A 13,230-nucleotide genomic window follows, 5' to 3' on the forward strand; every position below is an offset into this window, starting at 1 on the left:
TGAAAGCAGCTGGGGGGGTGCTGTACCTGCAAAGCCACAGGAGCAGAGCTGTCCAAGGTCATGGGAACCCACCTCTTGCATTAGTGTGCCCTGGATGTGAGACACAGGGCCAAAGGAGATTATTTTGGAGCTTTAGATTTAATGACTGCCCCACCAGATTTCAGACTTGCATAGGGCCTGTAGCCCCTTTGTTTTGGCCAATTTCTCCCATTTGAAATTAGAGAATTTATCCAATGCCTGTATCCCATTGTATCGTGGAAGTAACTAACTTGTCATTCTCACATGTCAAGGGAGGGACCTGGTGGGAGGTGATTGGATCATGGGGGCAGTTTCCCCCATGCTCTTCTCATGATAGTGAGTGAGTGGTTTCTCATGACATCCGATGGTTTTATAAGGGACTCTTCCCTCTTCACTCTCTCCCTTTTTTTCCTGCCACCTTGTGAAGAAGGTGCTTGTTTCTCCTTTGCCTTCTGCCAAAATTGTAAGTTTCCTGAGGCCTCTTCAGCCATGCTGAAGTGTGAGCCAATTAAACCCCTTTTCATTATAAATTACCCAGTCTCAGGTATTTCTTTATAGCAATGTGAAAATGGACTAATACAGTATCTTTATATTTTCTATAACTATCTGATCTCACTCATAAGGTTCCAACATGTTAGGTAGCAGGAGGAGAAAAAGGCTACATTAGGTACTGCAATTGTCATGGTACATTTGTGTTGCTATAATAGAATACCACGGACTGGGTAATTTATAAATAATAGAGTCTCAATCAGCTTACAGTTTTAGGGACTGGTAAGTCATGAGTATGGTGCTGGCATCTAGTGAGGGCCTTCTTGCTGCATCATAACTTGGCAAAGGGCTTCACATGGTGAGAGTAAGAGTGTGCTGTTTAGATCTCTCTTCTTATAAAGCTACCAGCCCCATTATAGGGGTCCCACTCTGATCATCTTACCTAATTATAATTACCTCCCAAAAGCCTCGCCTCCAAATACCATCAACATATAAATTTGGAGATTGCATTTCCAACACATCAAATTTAGGAGACACATTCAAACCACGGCAATAATCCATTAATTTCTGTCAATCTATCAACTTGAATTTTTTAAAGGTAACTTAGCCTTTTTTAACATACATAGCCAGCCATTCTGATTTGTTCCACCACACCCTGCTTTATTCCAAGATGGCAACTGAGGGTAAGCAAAAGTAGAGCCTAAGGGGTCTCCTGATGGGGGGAGAAAGGAGAAATCCACATCCAGGTCTTTTCGCTTGTCCTCCAGCAGTAGATCTCAGATGCCTGGTAGCTGGCCCCCCTAGCACCTATGCTCAGTTCTCTCACCATTTGGTCAGAGACTGGAGTTGTCCCTGCCAGTTGGGCCCCAGCTCATCAGCAATGTAAAAATATATTCTTACATCTGCCAAGAAGCCCTAAGAAGCGGCTGTGGTTCCCCCTTGGTTCTAGTCCCAAGAGGTCTGCCCCACAGCCCTCAGTCACAGGGCCACTCCATCTCCACTACTGTGATTTCCTCTGGTGAGTTTCCCATTCAAACTTCATTATCCATCCCTCTTCAGTGTCCTACCCACTCCATTTGGGTACAAGGAACAGCTCAAGAAAGCCAAACTCAAATATTCCTCATCCATGCATGTACCTTACCTCTAAGGTATCATCCAGGAACTCCTCTGGATAAATGTAACTCCCCCAGTCACAAAGGCTGGATTTGGGTCCAGAAGGAGATTAGGATGTATTCATCCACTGCCTCTTCTACCTTGCTCTCTGTGTATTCTTTCCACAATCACCAAGACTGGCAAGGACAGTTTTCTCTAAATAGTAGCCTGAGATCTCCCCGTGGAATAGGTTACTCAAGCTACAGTCAACAAGTTCTCAACATGGGGCCTGTAAGCCTTTTTCAAGAGGTCTGCAAGATCAAAACCATTCTCATATACTAAAATGTTACTTTCCTTTTCACTCTCATTCTTTGACACTCATACAGTGCCATTTTCCAGAAGCTACATGATGTGTGATATCTTAAAACACTGAACACAGAAGACATGAGAATCCAGGTGCTTTCTATTAAGCCAGACATTTGCAAAGTGTTAAGCAGTGCCGCTCTAATTTTTTTCTGGTTTCAGAAAATATAGTTTTTTAAAAGAAAAATATGTTATTTATGGTAACATGTAATGGGTTTATTATTGATTTTTATTCATATCATTGATATTTTACAGTGAATTTACACTCAAGCACCACATTAACATTTTAGTCAATGACAGACAGTATATACAACAGTAGTCATATAAGATGACAATAAAGCCGAAAAAATTCCTATTGCTGAGTAAAATCATAACCATCATATTGCAGCACAATGCATCACTCAAGTGTTTATGGTGATGCTGGAGCAAAAAAAAATCTACTGCACTGCCAGTTGTATGAGAGTCTGGCATATACAATTATGTACAGTATGGAATACTAATAGTGATCACAAATGACTAGGTTACCGGTTTATGTATTTACTATGCTATACTTTTGTTATTATTTCAGAGTGTACTCTTTCTACTTACAAAAGAAGAAAAAAAACTATAAAACAGCCCCTCAGGCAGGTCCTTCAGTAGGTATTCCAGAAGGCGGCTTTTTTTTTTTTTTTTTTTTTTGAGACTGAGTCTTGCTCTGTCTCCCAGGCTGGGGTGCAGTGGCACAATCTTGGCCTCCCAGGTTCATGCCATTCTCCTGCCTCAGTCTCCCAAGCAGCTGGGACTACAGGCGCCTGCCACCACACCCGGCTAATTTTTTGTATTTTTTAGTAGAGATGGGGTTTCACCATGTTAGCCAGGATGGTCTCGATCTCCTGACCTCGTGATATGCCCGCCTCGGCCTTCCAAAGTGCTGGGATTACAGGCGTGAGCCACCGTGCTCGGCTGAAGAAGGCTCTGTTATGGGAGATGACAGCTCCACATATGTTATTGCCCCTGAAGACCGTCTAGTGGGACAAGATGTGGAAGTGGAAGACGGTGATATTGATGATCCTCACCCTGTGCAGGCCTGGGCTAATGTGTGTGTTTGTGTCTTTGTTTTTAACAAAAAAAAAAAGTTTACAAAGAAAAATAAACAATTGTAAAAGTAGAAAAAAGCTTACAGAATAAGGTTATAAAGAAAATATTCTTACATCTGTACAATGTGTTTTAAGCTAAGTGTTATTATAAAAAAGTTAAAAGGTTTTAAAATAATTTAAAAGTGTACAAAGTAAAACATTTACAGTGAGCTAAGGTTATTTTATTATTGAAGAAAGAAAAGTTTTTAAATAAATTTAGTGTAGCCTAAGTGTACAGTGTTTATAACATCTACGGTAGTGGACAGTAATGTTCTAAGCCTTCACATTCACTCACCATTCACCCACTGACTCCCAGAGCAACTTCCAGTCCCACAAGCTCCATTCGTGGCAAGTGTCCTACACAAATGGGCCCTTTTTAAAACTCTTTCCTACCATATTTTTACTGTATCTGCTCTATGTTTAGATATACATTTAATTACCATTGTGCTACCACTGCCTACAGTACTCAGTAGAGTAACATGTTGTACAAGTTTGTAGTCGAGGAGCAATGGCTAGACCATATAACCTAGATACGTAATAGGCTAGGCCATCTAGGTTTGAATAAGTCCCCTTGTGATGTTCCCACAATGATGAAATCACCTAATGACACATTTCTCAGAATGTAGCCCCATCATTAAGTGACACATGACTGTATATTTAATTATTTTATAACTTCTCAGTTTAAAGTTCTATTAAGTAAATATCAGTAATCCACACAAATCAAAAGCTTTTTAAGGTCTTCCATAATTTTTTAAGAGTTAAAAAGCATCTCGAGACCAAAAATTTGAGAACTTCTGTTCCAGTCTCCAAGCCCACTTCTTAACATATTTTTTAAAAAAGCATTATTTAGAGACCTCCCTACAAAGCCACAGGCTCACTAAAGAGCTCACAAAATGAATGCTGACTAAATTCTGTTCTGGGCAGCATCAGGGTTCTCTCTCTCTCGGTTTATACTTGAAGGTAAAATGTTCAAGTCTTGATGGTAATATGACTCAAAGAGGGGAATTTTTAAACTTCCAGTTCAGTATCTGCAAGATATTCTCCTATGTGAGAGGTCTAGGGAGATGATAAACCAAGTATGAGACTCCGGGCTCAGGTGGGGCCCCCTTTAGGGACCCAAGAAACAAAGGCTGACTGAGCGTGTCGGGGTTGGGGAACAGACATTCTTGTCCACATCACTGCCCCATGTCTTTCAGGGCTCCAGGTGGCACACGTGTGGACAGTACAACAGTTTCCCAAGGGCTTCTGGAGGATGGTACTAGTGAGGACTCTTGATGAGGAAGTTCAGATAGGAGATGGTGAACAAAACTTATCCTAGCATGTGAAGCTACTAGAAGAAATGTAAAAGCATGGAAACTGACATCCTGGGCAAACAGATGGGGTCTAGGCACTGTCAAAAGCCCACTATTAATCTTGATGAAACAGCACTTTTACCTGTGGGCTGCTGAGGCCTGAGACATGCATATGAATTATATGCCTATGATCAAGTACTGGTGCACCATAAGTTGTTATAGAAATATAATACAATCTATATATTACAGTTGATAGCCAAAGAATTTAAGAATAAACTATTCTTGTAAACATAGAATAATTTTTATTTCAAAAATGTTAAAGTAAAAATTATAACAATCAGAATTTATGTTTTTTGAATGCTGGATATTGTTCTAAATGCTTAGAGTGAATCGTCATCTAATTGTCTGATAAACTCTGAAACATAGATATTATTATCATCATCCTCATTTTAGACGTGAGGAAACTCAGGAAAGAGGTTTGTACAAGGCCACACGTTAGGAAGTATTAATAAAATGTGCTTTTTACATTTTTTCTCCCCAAATCCGCCTTCACAGCAAAAATCAGTCACCCTGTAATGATACACATTTACATAAACCTTCAGTATATTTGTAATATAAAAGCTCCATTTCTCAACTCTTCATCATAGCCCACCCGCCTTGTTCACAGATACCCATCTCAAATGGTCCTGAGAAAAGCAATCTGGTTCAATTTGCTAAGGGGGCAAAAATTCCCAATAAGGTTTAGTGATTGCCACAGTTGGAATGTTCTGAAATCAGGGCCATGTTCCTGTCATGGCAAATTAGGTCAGCATGGTGAAACATGGAACCATGCATAGGATGACGGAATGTAAAAGTACATTATTAGCTGATGTCCTCTCTGTTTTATTTTTCCCTGGTGACATTTAACAAATTGAATGTAAATGTTCAGAAACACACAATGCTCTGTTAGATGGTTTAAAAGACGTAGGAGGAGGAAAGAGTAGCACGCGAACTGGCAGGCAATATCATAATATGACATTGACTATTGTGTACATTTCAGAAAATGTTATTTTTCTAAGAATGTCTTTTAGGAGTTATCCTTTAAGTAGTCCAGTACTTTTTTGCTCAAGTTGTTTTTTTAAGTGTGGCAGAAGTAATTCCGTAAACCTCTAGGTGGTATTATAGAAACATGGATGTTTAAAATATACACCCTTATAATCGGACATGGTGATATTATACAAAATTAATAAAAGTGTGAATATTTTCAACTACCCTATTGAATGCCAGAAAATGATTAACTCTTAATTTTTTTAATTTTTAAAATTTTTCTTTTTTTCCCCATAGCCCTCAGATGCTAGATTTTTTTCAATAGACATCAAGTCAAAGTAAAAAAAATATTGGTCGTCACCTACTGTTTTAAGTCTTATATATCTCAGACAATAACTAAGACAAAATGGCAGGATAGTTTGGTGGTTACCCATGTGGACTCTGTAACCAGATTTTTTGGTTAGAATCTTGACTCTACCACTTACTGGCTGTGTGACCTTGGGAAAGTTACTTAACTTCTCTGTCCCTCTATTCCCCTGTAGTGTGAAATAAGTTTCATAATACCTCATCAGAATTTTATGAGGAATAAATGAGTTAAACATACAAAAAATACTTAGATAACTGCTCAGTACAGAGTAGGTACTCAATAAAAGTTAGCTATTAGTATCATCTTGTAAATGCTTGACTTTTACTGCCGTTATAATCTAAATGTCTTGCAGATAAAACCCAAATGAACCACAACTTCCTTCACCAATGTTAAAGCAAATCAAAACTCAGAGATATATTTAAAAGAAATATAAATCCAAATTCAAACAGCCTGAAAAATACTTAGATCTTACTGATGTTTTATTGCAGATACAGAAGTATTCACAGAAAAAATTCTAGCACATGTGCTTTCTGAAACAACGTTTGCCACATACATTTTTAAAAGATCTCTGCGACTATTGTGTAGATAAGTATAGCATGAAAGAATCATTTAAGAGTTGCTGCAGTTGTTCAAAGATAAGATGAGGTTGGAATGGACGATAATCATGGAAACAGAGATGCACAAAAGCAGAGATTCTTTACTTAATATTCAATAAACACAATGTGGAGCTACTTCCCCACAGATACAAATATACAGCTATAGAAAATAACAAGTTTGGGTGAAGATGTGGAGAAATTGGAACCTTCACACAAAGCTAGTGAGATTATAAAATGCAGCCATTTTGGAAAACAGTTGGACAGGTCCTCAAAAAATTAAACACAGGTTCCCATATGACCAGAAATTCTATTAATACTCTTAGGTATATACCCAAAATAATTAAAAATATATGCCTACATAAAAAAATGTGCACACAAATGTTCATAGCATCATTAATTACATTAGCCAAAAAGTGGAACCTAAATGTCCATCCACTGATGGAAAAATAAAGTGCAGTATATGCATGCCATGAAATAGTATTCAGCCATGAAAAAGAATGAAGAAAAATTTGTGAGACAGGGCCTCACTCTGTTGCCCAGGCTGGAGTGCAGTGACATGATCATGGCTCACTGAAACCTCAACCTCCCAGGCTCAAGTGATCCTCCCACCTTAGCCTCCCTAGTAGCTGGGACCACAGACGTACACCACCACGCCCAGCTAATTTTGGTTTTTTTTTTTTTTTTTGTAGAGACAGAGTTTCGCACATTGCCTAGACTGGTCTTGAACTCCTGGGCTCAAGTGATCTGCCTGTCTCAGCCTCTCAAAGTGCTGAGATTACAGGTATGACCACCATCATGCCCTGCCAGGAATAAAATATTGATAAATGCTACAACATGGATGAGCCTTGAAAACATTATGTTAAATTAAAAAAAAAAAAAAAAAAAAACAGATACTACAAGCCACATATTCGATGACTCCATTTGTAAGAAATATCTTTAGTAGGTAAATCCAAAGGGACAGAGAGTACATTCACGGTTGCCAGGACGTGGGAGAAGGAAGAATGGAGAGTAACTGCTAATGGGTACAGGGTTTCTCTTTGGGATGATGAAAGTGGTCTGAAATTAGGTAGTGGTGATGATAGTATAACTTGGTGAACACACTAAAAAAAAACTTGAATTGTATGCTTACAGAAGTAAATTGTACGGTATTTCCCTATAACCCATTGAAGTTGTTACTAAAAAGTACAGAATAATTCACTTACATTAAAAAGCTATCTGAAGAGCTATCTCTTTACCTCTTCAAAAATGGATAGTTTTTAGAAAAATACTCTGAGGGTCCCCTTATGAAATGTTGCTTGAGGATAAGGAATTTAAACTTCTGCAATGTAGGCTAACAATATTGGTTATCTTCTGGCAGATGCAGCCTGTAGATAACAGGTTATTACTTAGTGCTGTGTTGCACATACAGAAGTATTCAGAGAAAAAATTCTAGCACATGTGCTTTCTGAAACAACGTTACAAACAATGAAATAATTCTCAGGTCAACCATAGAAAGGAATAGTAATTAAAAGTTAACCAACATCACCAAAAAACAAGAAATTTTTTTTCATAGTACTTAAAGCAGAAGTGGACTAGGCTTAAAAATAAAAGATATTCTTACGCGATTAGAATGATCACCCAAGAAGCAACTGGCACAATGTCTGGTGGACTGAAAGAGGACTGATGTTCTAAGCTTTTCTACATCATCTTTTTAGAAAGCCAATTGGATATGCTTAACACTCACCAAGTTGTTTTATGGTCACCAAAACCTGTATACCCTTGAGCTTTATACAAGAGGAAGTTGCACCCAAATACTCGGAAGTTGAAAACCAAGATTTTCAGCTTTACAAATTGCAGCATTATGACATATTTTTAAATTTATTATATGCTGTAGATATTTTACTAGACACTTTTCTTAATTTATTTAGCACAGCTTAATAACTTTAGGTATATTGCTATAGAAGGAGGCTCAAATATTCTTGCCTTTTTTCATTGTGAAGTTCCTAAATACCCACAAATGCACGAAAGCTCTTGAAATTATACATACAGATTATCAGATGAAGAATGATACAGGATCAGATAACTTTTTCAGTTTTATGTCTATCACTTTTGGTCTCTTTCTCGTTCCATTGTGAACCAAAGAACTCTACAACAGCTCTGAGCATTAGCAGGATGTTCTCTCCCAACTAAACTGGGAAGGAGGAGATAGTGAAATAACAGAGAAAAAGAATTACACTCTGCCACAGATTCTGTTTTAGGATTACAAAAATTTTTCAGTTAAGTGTACCAGGTTATCAAGGTGGTAATTTCATACTTGCTCTGAAACATTGAAAATATTGATAAACTTAAAATATAGGTGTTTGGCTGAAAGAATGAACCGGAATCAGTCCTAAATACTTTTTGGCAGAAAGAATAGGAACTTGCTTCTTCAAATCTTGTAATGATGCCAAATGTTCTTTCTTTCATCAACTTTTTATTAAAAATGTCCACCTTCCAAGTGTAAAATAATAGTAATTAATTAAAGGTAGTACAGCAAATGCTGTATATTTTTTTCTAAAATTGCCATGCCAAGTCGACTCAACCTTTATGCTACAAAAACATATTTATATTTTCTGTAATCAGTTAAATGAATGTATGCTAAGCTAATCATTCTCCTTAGGCCTAAAGTAGGTTTGGTGTTTTTTTTCTTTCTCTTAAGTGAAGAATGCTTTTCTTTTTCTTCTTTTGTTTTCTTTTTCAGATGCACCTGTTACATTTTTACCACCACATATCAGGCCCAGTTTTATGTCCAAACAATCTTCTTCTAGGCATTTTTGAACATCTGCTATCATATTTAGTTTACTGGTCTCCTAATAAAAGAATTATAAGAGACCCATGGGTGTGAAGATCACAATTTTGTGGCTTCGAAAATAGGAAATCGGACACAAGTGATCCTGACAGGTAAATTGTCCAAATGCGGCTACCTTGGAGATATGGTGCCCAGTGGAAATAGCACTTGTTTGCATTTAGAAAATCCTGGAGTCAAATCCTAACCACCATGCCCTATCCCTACCCCCATCTCCCTAGTTCTTCTCCCAGTTGTAAAAAGATGTAAATGCTACATATTTATTTGTTTGGAATTTGTTATCTCTACTTCCTTTCCATCTGATGGCACCTTCATATTGCATGACATTATATACCATGTGTATTTTTTTCTGTTATATTCTAAGCTTTGATAGCAATTGTATTAATGACATAGCTCTATAAAAATATTAAAGGTTATTATGTAAATAAATCAGTCTGGATGAGGAGAGAGCTTTCTGATAAGCTCCAATTTTAAAGAAACATATTCAACAAAGAAGGTAAAGTCCAGAGAGATGGCTGTCAAAGACTAACAAAAGAACTTACAAAGCATTCATAGGTTCAAGGAGGTCTAGGAGGACTAAGTCCACTGCCTAAGACCCTTGGAAACCTAAACTCTTCAATTTTGCTTTTGTCATTGTGAAGAGAAGGATATCAACACTAAAAACAATTGCTTCTGATGTTAGAGCTCTGTGATTCTATAATTTGTACTCGATCATTGATTCCGATACAGTGCCTGCCACATAGCAAACACTCATTGGAATGTACAATGAATGAATGACCGGGATTAATATTTTCAGAACTGCATGGCTTTAAAAAGATACAAATGTGGGGAAATGTAAGTTACATTAAGGAGGTATCAAATACAATTAAAGCTTAGAAAATGAAAGAGGCCTTAGAACAATTATCTCAAAGAAACAACACATTCAAAGAGGAAAGGAAAAATTCTAATTGATTTTAACACCAGAAGATTCTTTCAAAGAGATCAATATCCACATGTAAAATTTTAAGAAAGGTAGGCATAGATAAAGTCAAAATAACCGCATCTACCTCTAATTATACCAGAAATATCTCACAGTTTCCAAATCTGATTCCTTATGGTCTTATGGTTATAGTTACAATTTGCTTTATACTCTTCTCTCCATGAGATACAAGAAATTATACCTATAATTGCATTGTATTGTTAGTATTTAGTGCATCAAGTCTTCAATTTGCTGAGTAAACAAGCAAATTAAATGCTAAGCTTCTTTTTTCCAAATAAATACTATTCCATTTACTCCAAATATCTCAAAGATTCATTCCCACAGGAAAAAAAAAATAGAAAAAAGTTCCCAGAAAGCTGAGTGGAAATTTGTGATGAGGGAGAAGTTAAAGACTAGCTTCTCCCCGTGACAAAAATCCTGTCCTAAGCCATTAGAAACTTGTAGAACCAGCAGTTCACTCTTCAGGTCAACCAAACATCCTTAATGCTGTTTTGCATTTCTTTTGGCAACAGGCCACTGCATTTTAACATTTGACATACTCCTTCCCTTTTGCCTAGCCCTGTAAGTCACAGGACATTTTTCTGTGCCTGGAAATCAATTCTGTTCTCCTCCTATTCTATTACTCAGATAATAAGATACTGGGAGTCAGTCAACAATCTCACACTACTACCCTTCACACTGCAACCTGAAAACTAACTTCAATCGTAACCACAACTAAAGTTGTACTGCAACCTGAAAACTATAACTTCCATGTTAATAGAAAACAATTCCTATTTTTAAAGTCTATAAATTAACCTTTTTTGCTTTATTTGAAATAAAATAAAATAAAATAAATTTTATTTATTTTAGAGAAGAATGAATTAAAATACAAGTAGTATGAGAAGAATAAATTAAAATTAAAAATCAACCAAGTTTTAGCAGGTTGATGTATATTCAGCATTGTGGAAAACTCTCTGAAGGGATTTCTGTCTTAATGTTTAGTATTTTAGGAGCTCTTGCTATGTGTAAGGTATGGTAATTGGTGTCATGAGGAAGGTAGAAGAAATGTCTCTGCCACATGAAATATATAATCTAACTGAAGAAACAAAACCACTGAAAGGCTTTTAAGTTGCACAGCAGAACAGAATTAAATTTTCGGAAGTAGAGGACTTGTTAAATGAATTGGACAGGCAAAAAATACTAATTCAGAGTTATAATTAAGAGGATACAGCATCACTTGGGCTGGACTGAATTTGGAAGGCTTCACAAAGAATAAAGGACTTGCACTGTGACTTGAATGATGGATGGGATTTATGGAGGCAGAGAGAAAGGAGTGCATTTCAGGCCAGCAAAATTGGTTTAAGCAAAAGCATAAAATTAGAAAAGTTCAAGGCAGGTTAGGGCAGAGTTTAGCTGGAGTACAAAGCCAGGGAAGTGAACAGTTACAGCTGTCTGCAAAGGTTGCAGTAATGGTCAAGGTCTTACACCGTCAGAATAAGCCATTTGGACTTCTTCTGGTAGGCTGTGGGGAGTCACTGAAGTCTTCAAGCAGGAGAATGACAAGATAGAAGGAGTGCTTTATGACCAACTTGTCAGCAATATGAATGATGAATTGGCAAAAAGAGAGACTACAAGTAGGATGAATAATTAAAATTAAAAAGCTTCTATAATAGGAGAAATGGGGAAGATGAAAAGAAGCTCAGCAAGAATGTTGGTAACAGTAGAAGGGAGGATCAGGGAAAGAAATGGAATCGGGAAACATTTGTGTGATGGTGGATTTTGTTTTTGGCATTCTTGAGGAGTTTATTTGGGTAGACCCAGGGTGAGAGGGCCCTGCACTTAGAAGATATTGGATCTCTTGGTGGTGGAGTGTAGCTTGTGCTGGTGATGTGGGACCCATTAGAACAGTGGCAACTTCATCTTGGAGTTATGGAACTGCTTGGTGGATAGCCAATGGCACTTGCTAGCCAAGATCTCTTCCACCTTCATGATCTGAATCTAAAGGACCCAGGCACAGTGTCGGGCACCCATTTCTTGGTCTGTAGAATGGGGAGGGGACAACATTACTGCATTCATTGGGTTCTGGGAATTTGGCAAACCTATCAAGTGCCTGCCCCATGACCTGGCACATCCTGTCAGGCACAGCAATTGCCTGAGGACCCCAACTTGAGACTGAGTTGGGGACTAAGTGGCTGCAGCTGCTGGTCCCAGCAGGAACTTGCCACGAGGGGTATAAAACCTCCAAATTCACTTTAGAGGGCACGACCACAGCTCTCTAAACGTGATGAGATCCTTCAATAGACATTGTGAAGAAATAATTGACAAACAATGGTGACTGGTAAGATCTAGGAGGCAAAGAACACCCATGACATCAAACTTTAGAACCTGAATTACTAAGACAGCATCTTACATTTGTGTAGCACACTAAAATTAATTTGCAAAACATGTTCATCCTAGAAATAAAGAAATGAAACCTCTGATAGTAAACATTATCCCCTTGGAGGATGGTATAAAATGTTCTTTCAACTACCCAGTAGACAATTTAAAGGTGCTACTAGGCTCATGTCCCCCTGCTCAGCTATGGAACATGGCTCTTTATAGTTCCTCATACTTATACTGAATCATCCTTTCCTCCTTTTACCAAGCATGGACTGAACTGGGCTGGGTGATGAAGACCACATGGGGCCCATTCTGGACCATGCAAATTGAAATCTGGAAGAGTCTCAGCTGCAGGTCCTGGAAAACTCAGGGTTTAGAGAGAGATTTGTGGGACTCTATGAAGATGCTATGCAAATATAATAGACTAAAGAGGTTATAAGAGGAAGAAGAAATGAGGGAAGAAAGGAGAAAGAAGAGGAAGAGGAGGAGGGGGAGGGGGAAGGGAGGGGGATGGGGGGGAGAAGGAGAGGAGGAGGAGAAGGAGAAGGAGAAGAAGAAGCAACTGGCAGATATGCAGAGAAAAGTAATGACAAGACACCACTTAAAACTACAGAGGAGGGAGTATCTGTCTTCGTCTGGCTTACTTGACCAGTTCCCTACTCCCTAGTGAGATCCAGCAGCAATTCCTGCCTGTGGTTCACACCAATACTC

General features: G+C 38.0%; 2 non-coding genes across 2 annotated transcripts; both read right to left on the reverse strand.

Moving 5' to 3' along the window:
* Window positions 1-5,693: 5,693 nt before the first annotated feature.
* On the reverse strand, window positions 5,694-5,760 carry LOC112611188. Its single transcript, XR_003116571.1, has one exon. It is a non-coding gene; the product is annotated as a small nucleolar RNA SNORD37 (small nucleolar RNA).
* Window positions 5,761-12,368: 6,608 nt separating this feature from the next.
* LOC112611181 lies at window positions 12,369-12,478 on the reverse strand. The gene has a single exon (XR_003116566.1). It is a non-coding gene; the product is annotated as a small nucleolar RNA SNORA68 (small nucleolar RNA).
* Window positions 12,479-13,230: the final 752 nt, after the last annotated feature.

This window comes from Theropithecus gelada, chromosome 17 (assembly GCF_003255815.1).
Source record: "Theropithecus gelada isolate Dixy chromosome 17, Tgel_1.0, whole genome shotgun sequence".
In the NCBI taxonomy this organism is placed as follows: Eukaryota; Metazoa; Chordata; class Mammalia; order Primates; family Cercopithecidae; genus Theropithecus; species Theropithecus gelada.